A 14,932-nucleotide genomic window follows, 5' to 3' on the forward strand; every position below is an offset into this window, starting at 1 on the left:
TAGTGCCATCAAGGAAATCAAGGCTCCTTTCATGTGTGATGTGCAACACGGAATTGCTCTGCACGCAGTGCAGGGGAATCGGGCCTCCTTTTGCAGCGAGAGAGAAGTCTCATGGTTTTTCTCGAGTTGCGGCGGGAACCTGGGGTATATTCTCGAGTTACGACGGGGATGGCCCTTCCATACACGTGTGTGTTCAGCCATGTCAGGACTCCTGCCTAGTTGCGAGGGACAACTCGGGATTCTCCTCGAAGCTTGGTAGGGCAATTGGGACGCCTCTCCAGCTGAGACGGGAGACCAAGGGTCCCTTTTCACGTGCCACAGGAATCCTGGGTCTCCTATCAAGTTTCACGAGGAGTCAGGCATCGTCTCCTTTGGAGGCACTGATCTCCGCATACCTCTGGAGTTTTCAAAGGATTTGAGGCCTCCTGTCGCGATGAGGTGGGGAACTAGGTCTTTCTCTGTGGTCTCCACAGGGGATTCAGACACCCTTTCGTCTTGGGAGATGCAAGACGAGCCTGCATTGAAGTCACTGCAGGGATATCCGGCCTTATTTCGAGTCAGGGCATCGCGGTGTCCATTCCACTTGAGGCCGCAAACTCAGGGTCCCTCTCACATACCTAGAGCTGAGAGAAGCCTCCTCTTGAGGTGCTTGTGGTAAGGTGGTATTCCTCTGGAGACGAATCCAGGGACTAACCTCTCTTTTCGAGTTGATTTTTGGTCCACAGAGTTCTTTCGTGTTGCTACAGTGACCTCAGGATCCCTCTATCCTTGAAACAGTGTTCTTGGGGTTTCTCTGGAGTGCCATCAAGGAAATCAAGGCTCCTTTCATGTGTGATGTGCAACACGGAATTGCTCTGCACGCAGTGCAGGGGAATCGGGCCTCATCTCACGGCGAGGGGGAAGTCTCATGGTTTTTCTCGAGTTGCGGCGGGAACCTGGGGTATATTCTCGAGTTACGACGGGGATGGCCCTTCCACACACGTGTTTGTTCAGCCACGTCAGGACTCTTGCCTAGTTGCGAGACACAACTCGGGATTCTCCTCGAGGCTTGGCAAGGCAATTGTGACGCCTCTCCAGCTGAGGCGGGAGACCAAGGGTCCCTTTCCACGTGCCACAGGAATCCTGGGACTCCTATCAAGTTTCACGAGGAGTCAGGCATCGTCTCCTTTGGAGGCACTGATCTCCGCGTACCTCTGGAATTTTCAAAGGATATGAGGCCTCCGGTCGCGATGAGGTGGGGAACTAAGTCTTTCTCTGTGCTTTCCACAGGGGATTCAGACATCCTTTCGTCCTGGGAGATGCAAGACGAGCCTGCATTCAAGTCACTGCAGGGATATCCAGCCTTATTTCGCGTCAGGGCATCGCGGTGTCCATTCCACTTGAGGCCGCAAACTCAGGGTCCCTCTCACATACCTAGAGCTGAGAGAAGCCTCCTCTGGAGGTGCTTGTGGTAAGGTGTTATTCCTCTGGAGACAAATCCAGGGACTAACCTCTCTTTTCGAGTTGATTTTTGGTCCACAGAGTTCTGTCGTGTTGCTACAGTGACCTCAGGATCCCTCTAGCCTTGAAACAGTGTTCTTGGGGTTTCTCTGGAGTGCCATCAAGGAAATCAAGGCTACTTTCATGTGTGATGTGCAAGACGGAATTGCTCTGCACGCAGTGCAGGGGAATCGGGCCTCATCTCGCATCGAGGGGGAAGTCTCATGGTTTTTCTCGAGTTGCGGCGGGAACCTGGGGTATATTCTCGAGTTACGACGGGGATGGCCCTTCCACACACGTGTTTGTTCAGCCACGTCAGGACTCCTGCCTAGTTGCGAGGGACAACTCGGGATTCTCCTCGAGGCTTGGCAGGGCAATTGGAACGCCTCTCCAGCTGAGGCGGGAGACCAAGGGTCCCTTTCCACGTGCCACAAGAATCCTGGGACTCCTATCAAGTTTCACGAGGAGTCAGGCATCGTCTCCTTTGGAGGCACTGATCTCCGCGTACCTCTGGAGTTTTCAAAGGATGTGAGGCCTCCGGTCACGATGAGGTGGGGAACTAGGTCTTTCTCTATGGTCTCCATAGGGGATTCAGACATCCTTTCTTCTTGGGAGAAGCATGACGAGCCTGCATTTAAGTCACTGCAGGGATATCCGGCCTTATTTCGAGTCAGGGCATCGCGGTGTCCATTCCACTTGAGGCCGCAAACTCAGGGTCCTTCTCACATACCTAGAGCTGAGAGAAGCCTCCTCTTGAGGTGCTTGTGGTAAGGTGGTGTTCCTCAGGAGTCGAAGCCAGGGACTAACCTCTCATCTCGTGTTGATTCTTGGTCCACGGAGCTCTTTCGTGTTGCTACAGTGACCTCAGGATCCCTCTAGCCTTGAAACAGTGTTCTTGGGGTTTCTCTGTAGTGCCATCAATGAAATCAAGGCTCCTTTCATGTGTGATGTGCAACACGGAATTGCTCTGCACGCAGTGCAAGGGAATCGGGCCTCCTTTTGCAGCGAGAGGGAAGTCTCATGGTTTTTCTCGAGTTGCGGCGGGAACCTGGGGTATATTCTCGAGTTACGACGGGGATGGCCCTTCCATACACGTGTGTGTTCAGCCATGTCAGGACTCCTGCCTAGTTGCGAGGGACAACTCGGGATTCTCCTCGAAGCTTGGCAGGGCAATTGGGACGCCTCTCCAGCTGAGACGGGAGACCAAGGGTCCCTTTCCACGTGCCACAGGAATCCTGGGTCTCCTATCAAGTTTCACGAGGAGTCAGGCATCGTCTCCTTTGGAGGCACTGATCTCCGCATACCTCTGGAGTTTTCAAAGGATTTGAGGCCTCCTGTCGCGATGAGGTGGGGAACTAGGTCTTTCTCTGTGGTCTCCACAGGGGATTCAGACACCCTTTCGTCTTGGGAGATGCAAGACGAGCCTGCATTGAAGTCACTGCAGGGATATCCGGCCTTATTTCGAGTCAGGGCATCGCGGTGTCCATTCCACTTGAGGCCGCAAACTCAGGGTCCCTCTCACATACCTAGAGCTGAGAGAAGCCTCCTCTTGAGGTGCTTGTGGTAAGGTGGTATTCCTCTGGAGACGAATCCAGGGACTAACCTCTCTTTTCGAGTTGATTTTTGGTCCACAGAGTTCTTTCGTGTTGCTACAGTGACCTCAGGATCCCTCTATCCTTGAAACAGTGTTCTTGGGGTTTCTCTGGAGTGCCATCAAGGAAATCAAGGCTCCTTTCATGTGTCATGTGCAAGACGGAATAGCTCTGCACGCAGTACAGGGGAATCGGGCCTCATCTCGCATCGAGGGGGAAGTCTCATGGTTTTTCTAGAGTTGCGGCGGGAACCTGGGGTATATTCTCGAGTTACGACGGGGATGGCCCTTCCACCCACGTGTTTGTTCAGCCACGTCAGGACTCCTGCCTAGTTGCGAGGGACAACTCGGGATTCTCCTCGAGGCTTTGCAGGGCAATTGGAACGCCTCTCCCGCTGAGGCGGGAGACCAAGGGTCCCTTTCCACGTGCCACAAGAATCCTGGGACTCCTATCAAGTTTCACGAGGAGTCAGGCATCGTCTCCTTTGGAGGCACTGATCTCCGCGTACCTCTGGAGTTTTCAAAGGATGTGAGGCCTCCGGTCGCGATGAGGTGGGGAACTAGGTCTTTCTCTGTGGTGTCCACAGGGGATTCAGACATCCTTTCTTCTTGGGAGATGCAAGACGAGCCTGCATTCAAGTCACTGCAGGGATATCCGGCCTTATTTCGAGGCAGGGCATCGCGGTGTCCATTCCACTTGAGGCCGCAAACTCAGGATCCCTCTCACATACCTAGAGCTGAGAGAAGCCTCCTCTTGAGGTGCTTGTGGTAAGGTGGTATTCCTCACGAGTCGAAGCCAGGGACTAACCTCTCATCTCGTGTTGATTCTTGGTCCACGGAGCTCTTTCGTGTTGCTACAGTGACCTCAGGATCCCTCTAGCCTTGAAACAGTGTTCTTGGGGTTTCTCTGGAGTGCCATCAAGGAAATCAAGGCTCCTTTCATGTGTGATGTGCAACACGGAATTGCTCTGCACGCAGTGCCGGGGAATCGGGCCTCATCTCGCGGCGAGGGGGAAGGCTCATGGTTTTTCTCGAGTTGCGGCGGGAACCTGGGGTATATTCTCGAGTTACGACGGGGATGGCCTTTCCACACACATGTGTGTTCAGCCATGTCAGGACTCCTGCCTAGTTGCGAGGGACAACTCGGGATTCTCCTCGAGGCTTTACAGGGCAATTGGGACGCCTCTCCAGCTGGGACGGGAGACCAAGGGTCCCTTTCCACGTGCCACAGGAATCCTGGGACTCCTATCAAGTTTCACGAGGAGTCAGGCATCGTCTCCTTTGGAGGCACTGATCTCCGCATTCCTCTGGAGTTTTCAAAGGATTTGAGGCCTCCTGTCGTGATGAGGTGGGGAACTAGGTATTTCTCTGTGGTCTGCACAGGGGATTCAGACACCATTTCGTCTTGGGAGATGCAAGACGAGCCTGCATTGAAGTCACTGCAGGGATATCCGGCCTTATTTGGAGTCAGGGCATCGCGGTGTCCATTCCACTTGAGGCCGCAAACTCAGGGTCCCTCTCACATACCTAGAGCTGAGAGAAGCCTCCTCTTGAGGTGCTTGTGGTAAGGTGGTATTGCTCAGGAGTCGAAGCCATGGACTAACCTCTCATCTCGTGTTGATTCTTGGTCCACGGAGTTCTTTCGTGTTGCTACATGGACCTCAGGATCCCTCTATCCTTGAAACAGTGTTCTTGGGGTTTCTCTGGAGTGCCATCAAGGAAATCAAGGCTCCTTTCATGTGTGATGTGCAACACGGAATTGCTCTGCACGCAGTGCAGGGGAATCGGGCCTCATCTCACGGCGAGGGGGAAGTCTCATGGTTTTTCTCGAGTTGCGGCGGGAACCTGGGGTATATTCTCGAGTTACGACAGGGATGGCCCTTCCACACACGTGTTTGTTCAGCCACGTCAGGACTCTTGCCTAGTTGCGAGACACAACTCGGGATTCTCCTCGAGGCTTGGCAAGGCAATTGTGACGCCTCTCCAGCTGAGGCGGGAGACCAAGGGTCCCTTTCCACGTGCCACAGGAATCCTGGGACTCCTATCAAGTTTCACGAGGAGTCAGGCATCGTCTCCTTTGGAGGCACTGATCTCCGCGTACCTCTGGAATTTTCAAAGGATGTGAGGCCTCCGGTCGCGATGAGGTGGGGAACTAGGTCTTTCTCTGTTTTCTCCAAGGGGATTCAGACATCCTTTCATCTTGGGAAATGCAAGACGAGCATGCATTCAAGTCACTGCAGGGATATCCAGCCTTATTTCGCGTCAGGGCATCGCGGTGTCCATTCCACTTGAGGCCGCAAACTCAGGGTCCCTCTCACATACCTAGAGCTGAGAGAAGCCTCCTCTTGAGGTGCTTGTGGTAAGGTGGTATTCCTCTGGAGTCGAAGCCAGGGACTAACCTCTCATCTCGAGTTGATTTTTGGCCCACGGAGCTCTTTCGTGTTGCTACAGTGACCTCAGGATCCCTCTATCCTTGAAACAGTGTTCTTGGGGTTTCTCTGGAGTGCCATCAAGGAAATCAAGGCTCCTTTCATGTGTGATGTGCAACACGGAATTGCTCTGCACGCAGTGCAGGGGAATCGGGCCTCATCTCGCATCGAGGGGGAAGTCTCATGGTTTTTCTCGAGTTGCGGCGGGAACCTGGGGTATATTCTCGAGTTACGACGGGGATGGCCCTTCCACCCACGTGTTTGTTCAGCCACGTCAGGACTCCTGCCTAGTTGCGAGGGACAACTCGGGATTCTCCTCGAGGCTTGGCAGGGCAATTGGGACGCCTCTCCAGCTGAGGCGGGAGACCAAGTGTCCCTTTCCAAGTGCCACAGGAATCCTGGGACTCCTATCAAGTTTCACGAGGAGTCAGGCATCGTCTCCTTTGGAGGCACTGATCTCCGCGGACCTCTGGAGTTTTCAAAGGATGTGAGGCTATAAGTCGCGATGTGGTGGGGAACTAAGTCTTTCTCTGTGCTTTCCACAGGGGATTCAGACATCCTTTCGTCCTGGGAGATGCAAGACGAGCCTGCATTGAAGTCACTGCAGGGATATCCAGCCTTATTTCGCGTCAGGGCATCGCGGTGTCCATTCCACTTGAGGCCGCAAACTCAGGGTCCCTCTCACATACCTAGAGCTGAGAGAAGCCTCCTCTGGAGGTGCTTGTGGTAAAGTGTTATTCCTCTGGAGACAAATCCAGGGACTAACCTCTCTTTTCAAGTTGATTTTTGGTCCACAGAGTTCTGTCGTGTCGCTACAGTGACCTCAGGATCCCTCTATCCTTGAAACAGTGTTCTTGGGGTTTCTCTGGAGTGCCATCAAGGAAATCAAGGCTCCTTTCATGTGTGATGTGCAAGACGGAATTGCTCTGCACGCAGTGCAGGGGAATCGGGCCTCATCTCGCGGCGAGGGGGAAGTCTCATGGTTTTTCTCGAGTTGCGGCGGGAACCTGGGGTATATTCTCGAGTTACGACGGGGATGGCCCTTCCACACACGTGTTTGTTCAGCCACGTCAGGACTCTTGCCTAGTTGCGAGACACAACTCGGGATTCTCCTCGAGGCTTGGCAAGGCAATTGGGACGCTTCTCCAGCTGAGGCGGGAGACCAAGGGTCCCTTTCCACGTGCCACAGGAATCCTGGGACTCCTATCAAGTTTCACGAGGAGTCAGGCATCGTCTCCTTTGGAGGCACTGATCTCCGCGTACCTCTGGAGTTTTCAAAGGATGTGAGGCCTCTGGTCGCGATGAGGTGGGGAACTAGGTCTTTCTCTGTGGTCTCCACAGGGGATTCAGACATCCTTTCATCTTGGGAGATGCAAGACGAGCCTGCATTCAAGTCACTGCAGGGATATCCAGCCTTATTTTGCGTCAGGGCATCGCGGTGTCCATTCCACTTGAGGCCGCAAACTCAGGGTCCCTCTCACATACCTAGAGCTGAGAGAAGCCTCCTCTTGAGGTGCTTGTGGTAAGGTGGTATTCCTCTGGAGTCGAGGCCAGGGACTAACCTCTCATCTCGAGTTGATTTTTGGCCCACGGAGCTCTTTCGTGTTGCTACAGTGACCTCAGGATCCCTCTAGCCTTGAAACAGTGTTCTTGGGGTTTCTCTGGAGTGCCATCAAGGAAATCAAGGCTCCTTTCATGTGTGATGTGCAACACAGAATTGCTCTGCACGCAGTGCAGGGTAATCGGGCCTCATCTCGCGGCGAGGGGGAAGTCTCATGGTTTTTTTCGAATTGCGGCGGGAACCTGGGGTATATTCTCGAGTTACGACGGGGATGGCCCTTCCACCCACGTGTTTGTTCAGCCACGTCAGGACTCCTGCCTAGTTGCGAGGGACAACTCGGGATTCTCCTCGAGGCTTGGCAGGGCAATTGGAACGCCTCTCCAGCTGAGGCGGGACACCAAGGGTCCCTTTCCACGTGCCACAAGAATCCTGGGACTCCTATCAAGTTTCACGAGGAGTCAGGCATCGTCTCCTTTGGAGGCACTGATCTCCGCGTACCTCTGGAGTTTTCAAAGGATGTGAGGCCTCCGGTCGCGATGAGGTGGGGAACTAGGTCTTTCTCTATGGTCTCCATAGGGGATTCAGACATCCTTTCTTCTTGGGAGAAGCATGACGAGCCTGCATTTAAGTCACTGCAGGGATATCCGGCCTTATTTCGAGTCAGGGCATCGCGGTGTCCATTCCACTTGAGGCCGCAAACTCAGGGTCCTTCTCACATACCTAGAGCTGAGAGAAGCCTCCTCTTGAGGTGCTTGTGGAAAGGTGGTGTTCCTCAGGAGTCGAAGCCAGGGACTAACCTCTCATCTCGTGTTGATTCTTGGTCCACGGAGCTCTTTCGTGTTGCTACAGTGACCTCAGGATCCCTCTAGCCTTGAAACAGTGTTCTTGGGGTTTCTCTGTAGTGCCATCAAGGAAATCAAGGCTCCTTTCATGTGTGATGTGCAACACGGAATTGCTCTGCACGCAGTGCAGGGGAATCGGGCCTCATCTCGCATCGAGGGGGAAGTCTCATGGTTTTTCTCGAGTTGCGGCGGGAACCTGGGGTATATTCTCGAGTTACGACGGGGATGGCCCTTCCACCCACGTGTTTGTTCAGCCACGTCAGGACTCCTGCCTAGTTGCGAGGGACAACTCGGGATTCTCCTCGAGGCTTGGCAGGGCAATTGGAACGCCTCTCCAGCTGAGGCGGGAGACCAAGGGTCCCTTTCCACGGGCCACAGGAATCCTGGGACTCCTATCAAGTTTCACGAGGAGCCAGGCCTCGTCTCCTTTGGAGGCACTGATCTCCGCGTACCTCTGGAGTTTTCAAAGGATGTGAGGCCTCCGGTCGCGATGAGGTGGGGAACTAGGTCTTTCTCTGTGGTCTCCACAGGGGATTCAGACATCCTTTCTTCTTGGGAGATGCAAGACGAGCCTGCATTCAAGTCACTGCAGGGATATCCGGCCTTATTTCGAGGCAGGGCATCGCGGTGTCCATTCCACTTGAGGCCGCAAACTCAGGATCCCTCTCACATACCTAGAGCTGAGAGAAGCCTCCTCTTGAGGTGCTTGTGGTAAGGTGGTATTCTTCACGAGTCGAAGCCAGGGACTAACCTCTCATCTCGTGTTGATTCTTGGTCCACGGAGCTCTTTCGTGTTGCTACAGTGACCTCAGGATCCCTCTAGCCTGAAACAGTGTTCTTGGGGTTTCTCTGGAGTGCCATCAAGGAAATCAAGGCTCCTTTCATGTGTGATGTGCAACACGGAATTGCTCTGCACGCAGTGCCGGGGAATCGGGCCTCATCTCGCGGCGAGGGGGAAGGCTCATGGTTTTTCTCGAGTTGCGGCGGGAACCTGGGGTATATTCTCGAGTTACGACGGGGATGGCCTTTCCACACACATGTGTGGTCAGCCATGTCAGGACTCCTGCCTAGTTGCGAGGGACAACTCGGGATTCTCCTCGAGGCTTTACAGGGCAATTGGGACGCCTCTCCAGCTGGGACGGGAGACCAAGGGTCCCTTTCCACGTGCCACAGGAATCCTGGGTCTCCTATCAAGTTTCACGAGGAGTCAGGCATCGTCTCCTTTGGAGGCACTGATCTCCGCATTCCTCTGGAGTTTTCAAAGGATTTGAGGCCTCCTGTCGTGATGAGGTGGGGAACTAGGTATTTCTCTGTGGTCTGCACAGGGGATTCAGACACCCTTTCGTCTTGGGAGATGCAAGACGAGCCTGCATTGAAGTCACTGCAGGGATATCCGGCCTTATTTGGAGTCAGGGCATCGCGGTGTCCATTCCACTTGAGGCCGCAAACTCAGGGTCCCTCTCACATACCTAGAGCTGAGAGAAGCCTCCTCTTGAGGTGCTTGTGGTAAGGTGGTATTGCTCAGGAGTCGAAGCCATGGACTAACCTCTCATCTCGTGTTGATTCTTGGTCCACGGAGTTCTTTCGTGTTGCTACATGGACCTCAGGATCCCTCTATCCTTGAAACAGTGTTCTTGGGGTTTCTCTGGAGTGCCATCAAGGAAATCAAGGCTCCTTTCATGTGTGATGTGCAACACGGAATTGCTCTGCACGCAGTGCAGGGGAATCGGGCCTCATCTCACGGCGAGGGGGAAGTCTCATGGTTTTTCTCGAGTTGCGGCGGGAACCTGGGGTATATTCTCGAGTTACGACGGGGATGGCCCTTCCACACACGTGTTTGTTCAGCCACGTCAGGACTCTTGCCTAGTTGCGAGACACAACTCGGGATTCTCCTCGAGGCTTGGCAAGGCAATTGTGACGCCTCTCCAGCTGAGGCGGGAGACCAAGGGTCCCTTTCCACGTGCCACAGGAATCCTGGGACTCCTATCAAGTTTCACGAGGAGTCAGGCATCGTCTCCTTTGGAGGCACTGATCTCCGCGGACCTCTGGAGTTTTCCAAGGATGTGAGGCTATCAGTCGCGATGAGGTGGGGAACTAAGTCTTTCTCTGTGCTTTCCACAGGGGATTCAGACATCCTTTCGTCCTGGGAGATGCAAGACGAGCCTGCATTGAAGTCACTGCAGGGATATCCGGCCTTATTTCGCGTCAGGGCATCGCGGTGTCCATTCCACTTGAGGCCGCAAACTCAGGGTCCCTCTCACATACCTAGAGCTGAGAGAAGCCTCCTCTGGAGGTGCTTGTGGTAAGGTGTTATTCCTCTGGAGACAAATCCAGGGACTAACCTCTCTTTTCGAGTTGATTTTTGGTCCACAGAGTTCTTTCGTGTTGCTACAGTGACCTCAGGATCCCTCTATCCTTGAAACAGTGTTCTTGGGGTTTCTCTGGAGTGCCATCAAGGAAATCAAGGCTACTTTCATGTGTGATGTGCAAGACGGAATTGCTCTGCACGCAGTGCAGGGGAATCGGGCCTCATCTCGCGGCGAGGGGGAAGTCTCATGGTTTTTCTCGAGTTGCGGCGGGAACCTGGGGTATATTCTCGAGTTACGACGGGGATGGCCCTTCCACACACGTGTTTGTTCAGCCACGTCAGGACTCTTGCCTAGTTGTGAGACACAACTCGGGATTCTCCTCGAGGCTTGGCAAGGCAATTGGGACGCTTCTCCAGCTGAGGCGGGAGACCAAGGGTCCCTTTCCACGTGCCACAGGAATCCTGGGACTCCTATCAAGTTTCACGAGGAGTCAGGCATCGTCTCCTTTGGAGGCACTGATCTCCGCGTACCTCTGGAGTTTTCAAAGGATGTGAGGCCTCCGGTCGCGATGAGGTGGGGAACTAGGTCTTTCTCTGTGGTCTCCACAGGGGATTCAGACATCCTTTCATCTTGGGAGATGCAAGACGACCCTGCATTCAAGTCACTGCAGGGATATCCGGCCTTATTTCGCGTCAGGGCATCGCGGTGTCCATTCCACTTGAGGCCGCAAACTCAGGGTCCCTCTCACATACCTAGAGCTGAGAGAAGCCTCCTCTTGAGGTGCTTGTGGTAAGGTGGTATTCCTCTGGAGTCGAGGCCAGGGACTAACCTCTCATCTCGAGTTGATTTTTAGCCCACGGAGCACTTTCGTGTTGCTACAGTCACCTCAGGATCCCTCTAGCCTTGAAACAGTGTTCTTGGGGTTTCTCTGGAGTGCCATCAAGGAAATCAAGGCTCCTTTCATGTGTGATGTGCAACACAGAATTGCTCTGCACGCAGTGCAGGGTAATCGGGCCTCATCTCGCGGCGAGGGGGAAGTCTCATGGTTTTTCTCGAATTGCGGCGGGAACCTGGGGTATATTCTCGAGTTACGACGGGGATGGCCCTTCCACACACGTGTTTGTTCAGCCACGTCAGGACTTTTGCCTAGTTGCGAGACACAACTCGGGATTCTCCTCGAGGCTTGGCAGGGCAATTGGGACGCCTCTCCAGCTGAGGCGGGAGACCAAGTGTCCCTTTCCACGTGCCACAGGAATCCTGGGACTCCTATCAAGTTTCACGAGGAGTCAGGCATCGTCTCCTTTGGAGGCACTGATCTCCGCGTACCTCTGGAGTTTTCAAAGGATGTGAGGCCTCCGGTCGCGATGAGGTGGGGAACTAAGTGTTTCTCTGTGATCTCCACAGGGGATACAGACATCCTTTCTTCTTGGGAGATGCAAGACGAGCCTGCATTCAAGTCACTGCAGGGATATCCGGCCTTATTTCGAGTCAGGGCATCGCGGTGTCCATTCCACTTGAGGCCGCAAACTCAGGATCCCTCTCACATACCTAGAGCTGAGAGAAGCCTCCTCTTGAGGTGCTTGTGGTAAGGTGGTATTCCTCAGGAGTCGAAGCCAGGGACTAACCTCTCATCTCGTGTTGATTCTTGGTCCACGGAGCTCTTTCGTGTTGCTACAGTGACCTCAGGATCCCTCTAGCCTTGAAACAGTGTTCTTGGGGTTTCTCTGGAGTGCCATCAAGGAAATCAAGGCTCCTTTCATGTGTGATGTGCAACACGGAATTGCTCTGCACGCAGTGCAGAGGAATCGGGCCTCATCTCGCGGTGAGGGGGAAGTCTCATGATTTTTCTCGAGTTGCGGCGGGAACCTGGGGTATATTCTCGAGTTACGACGGGGATGGCCCTTCCACCCACATGTTTCTTCAGCGACGTCAGGACTCCTGCCTAGTTGCGAGGGACAACTCTGGATTCTCCTCGAGGCTTGGCAGGGCAATTGGGACGCCTCTCCAGCTGAGGCGGGAGACCAAGTGTCCCTTTCCAAGTGCCACAGGAATCCTGGGACTCCTACCATGTTTCACTAGAAGTCAGGCATCGTCTCCTTTGGAGGCACTGATCTCCGCGTACCTCTGGAGTTTTCAAAGGATGTGAGGCTATCGGTCGGGATGAGGTGGGGAACTAAGTCTTTCTCTGTGCTTTCCACAGGGGATTCAGACATCCTTTCGTCTTGGGAGATGCAAGACGAGCCTGCATTGAAGTCACTGCAGGGATATCCGGCCTTATTTCGAGTCAGGGCATCGCGGTGTCCATTCCACTTGAGGCCGCAAACTCAGGGTCCCTCTCACATACCTAGAGCTGAGAGAAGCCTCCTCTTGAGGTGCTTGTGGTAAGGTGGTATTCCTCTGGAGACGAATCCAGGGACTAACCTCTCTTTTCGAGTTGATTTGTGGTCCACAGGGTTCTTTCGTGTTGCTACAGTGACCTCAGGAACCCTCTAGCCTTGAAACAGTGTTCTTGGGGTTTCTCTGGAGAGCCATCAAGGAAATCAAGGCTCCTTTCATGTGTGATGTGCAAGACGGAATTGCTCTGCACGCAGTACAGGGAAATCGGGCCTCATCTCGCATCGAGGGGGAAGTCTCATGGTTTTTCTCGAGTTGCGGCGGGAACCTGGGGTATATTCTCGAGTTACGACGGGGATGGCCCTTCCACCCACGTGTTTAGTCAGCGACGTCAGGACTCCTGCCTAGTTGCGAGGGACAACTCGGGATTCTCCTCGAGGCTTGGCAGGGCAATTGGAACGCCTCTCCAGCTGAGGCGGAAGACCAAGGGTCCCTTTCCACGTGCCACAAGAATCCTGGGACTCCTATCAATTTTCACGAGGAGTCAGGCATCGTCTCCTTTGGAGGCACTGATCTCCGCGTACCTCTGGAATTTTCAAAGGATGTGAGGCCTCCGGTCGCGATGAGGTGGGGAACTAGGTCTTTCTCTGTGGTCTCCACAGGGGATTCAGACATCCTTTCTTCTTGGGAGATGCAAGACGAGCCTGCATTCCAGTCACTGCAGGGATATCCGGCCTTATTTCGAGTCAGGGCATCGCGGTGTCCATTCCACTTGAGGCCGCAAACTCAGGGTCCCTCTCACATACCTAGAGCTGAGAGAAGCCTCCTCTTGAGGTGCTTGTGGTAAGGTGGTATTCCTCAGGAGTCGAAGCCAGGGACTAACCTCTCATCTCGTGTTGATTCTTGGTCCACGGTGATCTTTCGTGTTGCTACAGTGACCTCAGGATCCCTCTAGCCTTGAAACAGTGTTCTTGGGGTTTCTCTGTAGTGCCATCAAGGAAATCAAGGCTCCTTTCATGTGTGATGTGCAACACGGAATTGCTCTGCACGCAGTGCAGGGGAATCGGGCCTCATCTCGCATCGAGGGGGAAGTCTCATGGTTTTTCTCGAGTTGCGGCGGGAACCTGGGGTATATTCTCGAGTTACGACGGGGATGGCCCTTCCACCCACGTGTTTGTTCAGCCACGTCAGGACTCCTGCCTAGTTGCGAGGGACAACTCGGGATTCTCCTCGAGGCTTGGCAGGGCAATTGGAACGCCTCTCCAGCTGAGGCGGGAGACCAAGGGTCCCTTTCCACGTGCCACAGGAATCCTGGGACTCCTATCAAGTTTCACGAGGAGCCAGGCCTCGTCTCCTTTGGAGGCACTGATCTCCGCGTACCTCTGGAGTTTTCAAAGGATGTGAGGCCTCCGGTCGCGATGAGGTGGGGAACTAGGTCTTTCTCTGTGGTCTCCACAGGGGATTCAGACATCCTTTCTTCTTGGGAGATGCAAGACGAGCCTGCATTCAAGTCACTGCAGGGATATCCGGCCTTATTTCGAGGCAGGGCATCGCGGTGTCCATTCCACTTGAGGCCGCAAACTCAGGATCCCTCTCACATACCTAGAGCTGAGAGAAGCCTCCTCTTGAGGTGCTTGTGGTAAGGTGGTATTCCTCACGAGTCGAAGCCAGGGACTAACCTCTCATCTCGTGTTGATTCTTGGTCCACGGAGCTCTTTCGTGTTGCTACAGTGACCTCAGGATCCCTCTAGCCTTGAAACAGTGTTCTTGGGGTTTCTCTGGAGTGCCATCAAGGAAATCAAGGCTCCTTTCATGTGTGATGTGCAACACGGAATTGCTCTGCACGCAGTGCCGGGGAATCGGGCCTCATCTCGCGGCGAGGGGGAAGGCTCATGGTTTTTCTTGAGTTGCGGCGGGAACCTGGGGTATATTCTCGAGTTACGACGGGGATGGCCTTTCCACACACATGTGTGTTCAGCCATGTCAGGACTCCTGCCTAGTTGCGAGGGACAACTCGGGATTCTCCTCGAGGCTTTACAGGGCAATTGGGACGCCTCTCCAGCTGGGACGGGAGACCAAGGGTCCCTTTCCACGTGCCACAGGAATCCTGGGTCTCCTATCAAGTTTCACGAGGAGTCAGGCATCGTCTCCTTTGGAGGCACTGATCTCCGCATACCTCTGGAGTTTTCAAAGGATTTGAGGCCTCCTGTCGTGATGAGGTGGGGAACTAGGTATTTCTCTGTGGTCTGCACAGGGGATTCAGACACCCTTTCGTCTTGGGAGATGCAAGACGAGCCTGCATTGAAGTCACTGCAGGGATATCCGGCCTTATTTGGAGTCAGGGCATCGCGGTGTCCATTCCACTTGAGGCCGCAAACTCAGGGTCC

This window comes from Cervus elaphus, chromosome 32 (assembly GCF_910594005.1).
Source record: "Cervus elaphus chromosome 32, mCerEla1.1, whole genome shotgun sequence".
Classification (NCBI taxonomy): Eukaryota; Metazoa; Chordata; class Mammalia; order Artiodactyla; family Cervidae; genus Cervus; species Cervus elaphus.